This window comes from Panulirus ornatus, chromosome 34, assembly GCF_036320965.1.
Source record: "Panulirus ornatus isolate Po-2019 chromosome 34, ASM3632096v1, whole genome shotgun sequence".
Classification (NCBI taxonomy): Eukaryota; Metazoa; Arthropoda; class Malacostraca; order Decapoda; family Palinuridae; genus Panulirus; species Panulirus ornatus.
Genome location: NC_092257.1, coordinates 13,385,752 through 13,393,251, shown reverse-complemented (window position 1 = coordinate 13,393,251; position 7,500 = coordinate 13,385,752). Strand labels below are relative to the sequence as shown.

The following is a 7,500-nucleotide window of genomic DNA, read 5'->3' as shown; positions in this document are numbered from 1 at the left end:
CAGATTGGATAGATACAAGTAATTTTCCAAGAAATTTTACAAAGTAGATGTATGCGCTCATAGAAAACGAGATTTTTTTGGGCTAGAGTAAGTGAAACACGGGTGGCAGGCGCCGTAGAGTTTCTCGCGAATTTGACTCCACTTTGTCACGTTCGATTTACATTAATATTTCGTTTATCTTGCTGTTTAATGAGTCATTCGGCTTCTTCACACTAGTCATTGCATCTAATGAATAATATCATTTCTTTAAAGTACTAGAAATTACACGATTACTTAAGATTTTAATAATAAAAAGATCAGAATTATAACAATGTGTTTAAGTTATATGTGTTGTGTGTGTGTGTGTGTGTGTGTGTGTGTGTGTGTGTGTGTGTGAGTGTACGTGTGCGTGTTTGTGTGTGTGTGAATGTACGTGTGTGTGTGTGTGTGTGTGTGTGTGTGTGTGTGTGAATGTACGTGTGTGTGTGTGTGTGTGTGTGTGTGTGTGTCTTTGTGTGTGTCTGTGTGTGTGTCTGTGTGTCTGTGTGTTTGTGTGTGTGTGAATGTACGTGTGTTTGTGTGTGTGTGTGTGTGTGTGTGTGTGTGTGTGTATTAATGTACGTGTGTGTGTGTGTGTGTGTGTGTGAGAGTACGTGTGTATGTGTGTGTGTGTACGTGTGTGTGTGTGTGTGTGTGTGTGTGTGAGTGTACGTGTGTTTGTGTGTATGTGTGAGTGTAAGTGTGTGTGTGTGTGAGTGTACGTGTGTGTGTTGTGTGTATATGTGAATGTGTGTGTGTGTGTGTGTGTGAGTACGTGTGTGTTTGTGTGTATATGTGAATGTGTGTGTGTGTGTGTGTGTGTGAGTGTACGTGTGTGTTTGTGTGTATATGTGAATGTGTGTGTGTGTGTGTGTGTGTTATACGCCACAGAAGCATAAAGTTTGTGTGCGTTCGTGCGTTTGTGTACCTCCGCGCATGCGCCTGGTGTGGGCCACGCGTCAAATCGTGAAGAGAAGTGATTTCTCAACTTCCTATTACCCAATCAGAGAACAGCGTCCTATGGTGTTAGCCAATCATCGTCGCTTGATGAGCCGCGTGGGTAGTGGGCAGCTTATATGTCTTATTTTCAATCAGTCTGAAGATAGAGTCGTGTAGAGGTGCACGCTGCTCGAAAGAAACAGTAAAATCACCGTCAAAATCAACTCAGACATCGAGATAAACCCTGTGATATGCCAACCGACCCGCCATTGGGTCTCAACGGCGCCTTCGCTTCCGAATTTGAGTAAGTTAATGTGAGTAAAACCTTCTGGTAGTGATGTTTGTGGGCGGAGTCACCGGCTTGGGGAAGGCCTGGCCACATTGGAGGTCCGCAGGTGGAGCACACACACACGGGCTACGCTAGGAAGACACACACACACTCACTCCTCACCTACGATTGTTTAAGACTACGTTGTAGTTACGTTTGGTAAGGCTAGACTATGGTTATGAAGGTCTTATTAGATTAGGTTTGTTAGGATAAGGTTGTGAAGCATCTAAGTGCGGCCGAACGATATGTTTTCCCAATGGTAGTTGATGTGAACGAGGCAATCTGCTGGTCTCTCGTTCCTACAGCAGATCACTCGTTTCTGCTACCCCAGCCTCCCCGTGCATAGCCACGAACGACCACGTTTTCCGACACGAGTGTTATAAGGTGGGGGAGGGGGTAGATGGGGGGTTAGGGTGTCTAAGAAACGAGTAATTTGCGAGAGAAATGAGGGTGACGTCACACTCGTCCGAATGACATAATTTGCCACCGGCAAAACGTATCGCTCACCAAAGAATCGCTGTGGGGCCGGAAACTGTAAGATTATATATATATATATATATATATATATATATATATATATATATATATATATATATATATATATATATATGATAAACTTTTCACATTAACTTTTTAGTAGACCACGTGACAAGTGTGGCTACTGCTGCGGCTAAACAATAATACTAGCGTTCACCAATTTCTTTCTCAGGTGATATTTAGTTTGATTTAAGTTGGAAAGAGATTCACTAGTAATATCAAAGACTAATTCGACGTATTATCGTTAAAGATAAAGCAAAATAGAAGGTAGGATTGAATTACTTTAGTTAGGCATAAGGAATACAGAAAATGGGCTCGTACTTTACCGTTTTCTCTTATGGCTGTGATTATTTACGGAGTGACTAATATTTATTTTCGAACGTCTCTACACGTTATATATGTTTGTATAAATATCAGCATTTACCCTTGTTTGTGTGAGTGCTTGGATATGCATATGCATGTGTGTGTGAGTCTCTGTTTATATGGGTGAATTTTGTATTTGTACATGTGTGTGACAACGAAGAATGAGTTTGTGTATATCAATGTGTGTATGCCTAAATGGGCCTACTCACGAGTGTATATTAAAAGGGAAATATCATCATGTGAATACATCACAAATGTATATTGTAAGATATTGATACTTTTATTTTTTCTTTTATTTGTGTTTACTGTGAGGGCATGGGTAATTCAGTGACTTAATCCAGGCTATCTCCAGCACTCTCTCTGTATACAGATAGATAGATAGATAGAGAGAGAGGGTGATATGACATCATTTTCTGCCTAACAGATACTTTAACAGACAGACAGACTCAGGAACGACTATGTTAGAATCAAGGATCCGATATATACTTCAACAAACCCGGGCTGGAAGGGTTAATTGCAACGAATGTGATTGTGTTCGTCTCATAAATCTTATTTTGGTGCAAAATTTTGAGTGGGGGCTCCGGATAAAGTAATTACCACAGTTCACAGTTGAAAAGAAGAAAACTCGTTGATTTCATTTAGAAATGATTTGATTTATCGAGAAGTGACCTTTCCAGTCTGGTGATTGAAAACGTGCCATAATTTGCAATTTTTTTCAAAGAAAATGGGAAAAAAAGACTGCTAACTGTGTTATCCATGGGTTGAACACATACTGATGTGACTGGTCCCACAGGAATTCGTATCTGTAAGGGCAGTTTCCAGTTATGAAATAAGGTAAGTGTATATAACTTTACCTTCCTGTTCCAGGAGTTCCTTCTGTCTTTTATGGAATTCCAGTAAGTCTCAGAAAGCTATAGCTTCCACCAGATGGAAATACAGGTCATAAGATTAAGTAATGATATGTGTGTGTGTGTGTGTGTGTGTATGTGTGTGTGTGTGTGTGTGTATGTGTGTGTGTGTGTGTGTGTGTGTGTGTGTGTGTGTGTGTGTGTGTCTATGTAGGGCGACACTGGAGCAATTGAACAACAAGTGTTTTGGGAATGTTATGGGAGGTATGAATGGTCTTGCTATATATATATATATATATATATATATATATATATATATATATATATATATATATATATATATATACATAGAATCGATGTTGTTTGTATTGATGTAGGGATACGTTCTGTCCAGTTCGTAGACGAGAAAGTGTAACACGTACATGTCTAGGGGGTGTGTAGGTGTATTTTCTGATGGACTGTATCATCATGTTGCGAAGTGTTTAAGACTGAGGTAGAAGGATGGCTATCTATTGTTTCTCGGATCATTCCTATGTGCATATTTTGTGTCAGGAAGGAAGAGCTGTGAGTATAAGTTCCTGAAATGTGAATCAAGGTTTAAGCTTCGTGTGCTCTGGTGGTTAGTTATGGTGTGGTTTAGATGGAAAGCGTCTGTAGCACTGTTGCATGGCAGGTGAGTACTGAGCATGTTGATAAAGGGCTGTACCGAGGCTATCTTTAACTTCATTGTGCAGGTGTCGTGTCTGTGATGAAAACGCAGCCAGTGAGACAGTTCTGAGTGTTCTGTTTTGAGTGGTTCGCGGCTTTGATTGTCTTCGTTGTTTGAGAGGATAACCAGGCAGATGATATGTCGTTTTTGGGTCAAACCGGTTTAATTGTTTGCTTTGGATATCAAAGGAGGGTTCTTATTCTTTGTCAAATCTGGTGCTAGTGAGTATTTGGAGGGTATTTAGTTTGTTGCCCCAGTGTTTGTGTCTGTGGGGTGTCGTTACGGGATACCTAGAATGGTTAGTGGTTTGGTGAGTGGGTACGAATGGTTAGTAGGTGGCAGGAGAGTTGAATTCGTGTCTGTCAGTTGTTAGAAGGGAGGCCGAAAGTGTAAATCCATCCATGTTCATACATATACAGATTAATTGCCATGATACATTCATAAAGAATCATATATAGATATACCTTTCATATTTTTCATATATATATATATATATATATATATATATATATATATATATATATATATATATAGATAGATAGATAGATAGATAGATGTCACTCGATCTAAGTCTCATCTGTTCCTAACTATTTCTTTATTTCATATTTGGATGAAATTTCCTGGGAGGGCAAAACCCAATTTCCCTCCAATATCTCTTTCTAAATCTCTCCGTGGGTTTCTCATTTTCTTTGATGGCTCTTGGGCTTAAAAGCAATCAACGCCGTTGATATACCATCCTCGACATCCCTAAATATCATGGTAAACCCCACATTAGACACAGGGCATCGTTTGCCCTCAGGAAACACTTGATTTACTCTGGTGAATTGAACAAAGTCAGTTGATCTTTCTTAGCTCTCACGGCCAGACCCGAAACCTTAACATGGTCTTCGTTTTCAGTGATCATGACTGGTTTTCTCTCATTCCTGTTCTATAGATATTGCTTCGGTCCTCGCCCTCGAGAAGGGGTTACATGAATGGGCCTAGATTGTACCAGGAACAGATGATGGACGGCCTCCTTTGCTCGCCTCTGTTCTCTTAAACACCTGATCCACACATTCTTTTCCGCCCCTAAAGCCACACACTGCCTCCCAGTTCTCATTCACCGTGCATGTCACAACCTCTCTCCCGGTCACCACGTTTTCTTGTACAACTTTCCAAGTATACATTGCAAACTTATACCTCTGTAATTCCATTCGATTTTTTCCCTTCCTTAATGCATTCAAACAGTGGTACTATGCAAGCATTTCCGTCAGTCGTCAGATACCTCGCTCTGAGCCATGCAGACGCTGAAAATCCTAACTAACCAACCATCAACTCTATATCACAACCTTTCTTCCAAAATTCAACTGAGGTTCCATTCAACTCCAGCTACTTTGCCACATTTCAGCTCACGTAAGGCTTTTTACATTTCACCAAACCCGATTTCGCTTCGCATAATTCTACGTTCCAGACGCCCACACCTGCCTCCCTATCACCTAACACATTCAACTGCCCTTCAGAATACTCACTTGAATATATATATATATATATAAAGAGAGAGAGAGAGAGAGAGAGATGCTGTTTATTGAGGGGACACGTGCTCTTCTTTTTTTTTCCTCCTGCTATTGAATCTGTGATGATATCGGTGAAGAACACATCTGTATCTCGCTGTGAACTCTTAGACGGTCAGTGACCCGATGTTGAGAATTGGCAAGACACTTGTACGATAAAGAGACTTTCCGATTCTATCTGCCAGCGAGAGACATTCGCTCAAGGGTTGACAAAGAGGGGCACTCCGGGCACTGTGCTCCGACTGAGGTGTTTATCATTCTTGAGTTGAGGAAGTAAGGGATGTGCCTTTGTTATGGGTTATAATGAGGAGGGAACCTGACGATCCACTTGTCTTTTGAGGGTCGGGAGAAAGGCGCGGTGATGTGGTTGGATGAGAAGCGGTGAGACAGGTATGATACGGACGGGGTGTGGATCGGTAACAGATGGTGAGATAAGTGTGGAATGGACAGGTAGCAGCAAGAGGTGAGACAGTTGTATTATGAACTGGTAGGAAGGAATGAGACAGGTGTGATATACACAGATGTAGGTTAGGAGACGGCGTTAGTATCAAAGAGGTCGACAGCGGTTAGACAGATGTGTTACGGAGACTTTGGAAATGGGATGAGACAAAATATGTCCTTCGAAAGGTAGACAGAAGAGTGGATTTCTATGGACAGAGAGAGAGCAGCGTTAGAGGCGTCGTCGGATAGACGGGCAGCACGTATGATATGACAGAAGTGGCTACAGAGTGTGTTGGTGGAGATAAGACAGCGATGGCTAGAGAGTGTGTTGGTAATTTAGGTCCCGGGGTTAGGTAAAGTGCGGCCACACACACACACACACACACACACGCCTACAGTGGGTAGTGGTTGTCAGTGGCGGCGCGGGCGATGGCTCGGACTGGGGAAGGCTTGGCCAGCGAGGAAGCGTCAGTGCTGGGCCGGACGCTGGTGGGGTAACACGCACATGTCGAGCGCTTGTCCTCCCACCCAGGCCTTACCTACCCGATTGGCTGACCTGTTCTTCCAGGTGGTTCCCTACCGCAGTGGTGTTTGACTCGTATCGCCTGTCGTTAAACACCCTTACTCGTAGTCTCACACAAACCTCAAGATTCGATACCGAAGCGTCGCATACATCCGCGGGATGTTGTCGTATTAAAACAATAGGAAAAACTATAACTTAGTAATGGATTCGAACCCTGGACTACGTTTGATAACTGTTTGGTCCGGTCGGTCCGTTGCCTGGCGCAGATAGGTAGCGCCGCGTGCCTTCTGAACACAGTGCGTCAACAACGAAAAAAAAAAACTGATTTTTTCCCGCCACACACACTTGCCTGAGGTTCGTCGCTCGAACCATTCATTAACCCGTGTGTTTGAAAATCCGAACCACCGCGTCCTCATTACCCCGATTAACCGTGCTCAAAGATGTGTCCATTGTTGGTCAATGTCGAGTAATGAGAGAGAGAGAGATCTCTGTCTCTCTGTCTCTCTCTCTCTCTCGGGGGTCTTGTGTTGGTCGCTGGCTCACCTACGTCGTGGAGGCTGGAAATGACGGAGGTTATCTTCGCTTGGTGACTGTGTTCAGTCTTCATGGTCAGAGGGACTAGTTGACCTCGCGTGACCTCCCGTGACCTCCCGTCGTTGCGACCTGTGAAAGATTCTCTCTTTTTATCTTCTTTTTTTTTGGAGGTGTTCTCCCGTCCGGTGTACGACTGCGGTACCTCCAGCACGCCGCCGCCCCCTGCGGTGCCGCATGGGCTTGCTGCGGCGGGCTCGAGTCATGATGGCGTGCTGCGGTTGTGGTCACCGGCGGCGATCGAGTGCCTTCATACCGCGGGCGCCGTACGACCAGTTCGGCCTCCGGTGACGACCTCTGGCGACGACGACCGCTGACGACACCGTCCTCGAGTATTGTTCGGACAGCAGCCGGAGCAGCAGCGCCTACAGCAGCGGCGCCAGCACCACCACCACCAGCACCACGCTCCTGGCCGGCAGCTGGAGGGAGGGCCCCAGGAGGAGCTCTATAGGGAGCGTGACACCTGCTACCCTCACGCTCATAGAGCATATCTCGCACCTGGTGGACCCCCCTGGCCAGCCTCCGCCATGCGTGTTCTGCAGTCCATGCAAGACTGTGCAGGCCATCACCACCACACACGCCCCGGCCACCCTCTCCGCCCTCACTGGAGGTCTGTGTCATGGTCTCTGTAGTCGGGTCTTTGCCGTGTCATG

At 44.4% G+C, this 7,500-nt stretch overlaps 1 protein-coding gene across 7 annotated transcripts in view; it reads left to right on the top strand.

The window, feature by feature from the left end:
• Positions 1–7,500, top strand: part of LOC139759876 (uncharacterized) — a 406,891-nt gene that overhangs the window by 269,589 nt on the left and 129,802 nt on the right. Inside the window, exon 1 of one of the 7 annotated variants that reach the window (XM_071682402.1) lies at positions 6,170–7,457. The exons of the other annotated variants lie outside the window; for them this stretch is intronic. The gene's annotated coding sequence lies outside the window, so the exon portion shown is untranslated. Of the gene's footprint in view, positions 1–6,169; positions 7,458–7,500 lie in introns of those variants that run through there. 7 annotated transcript variants of the gene reach the window in all.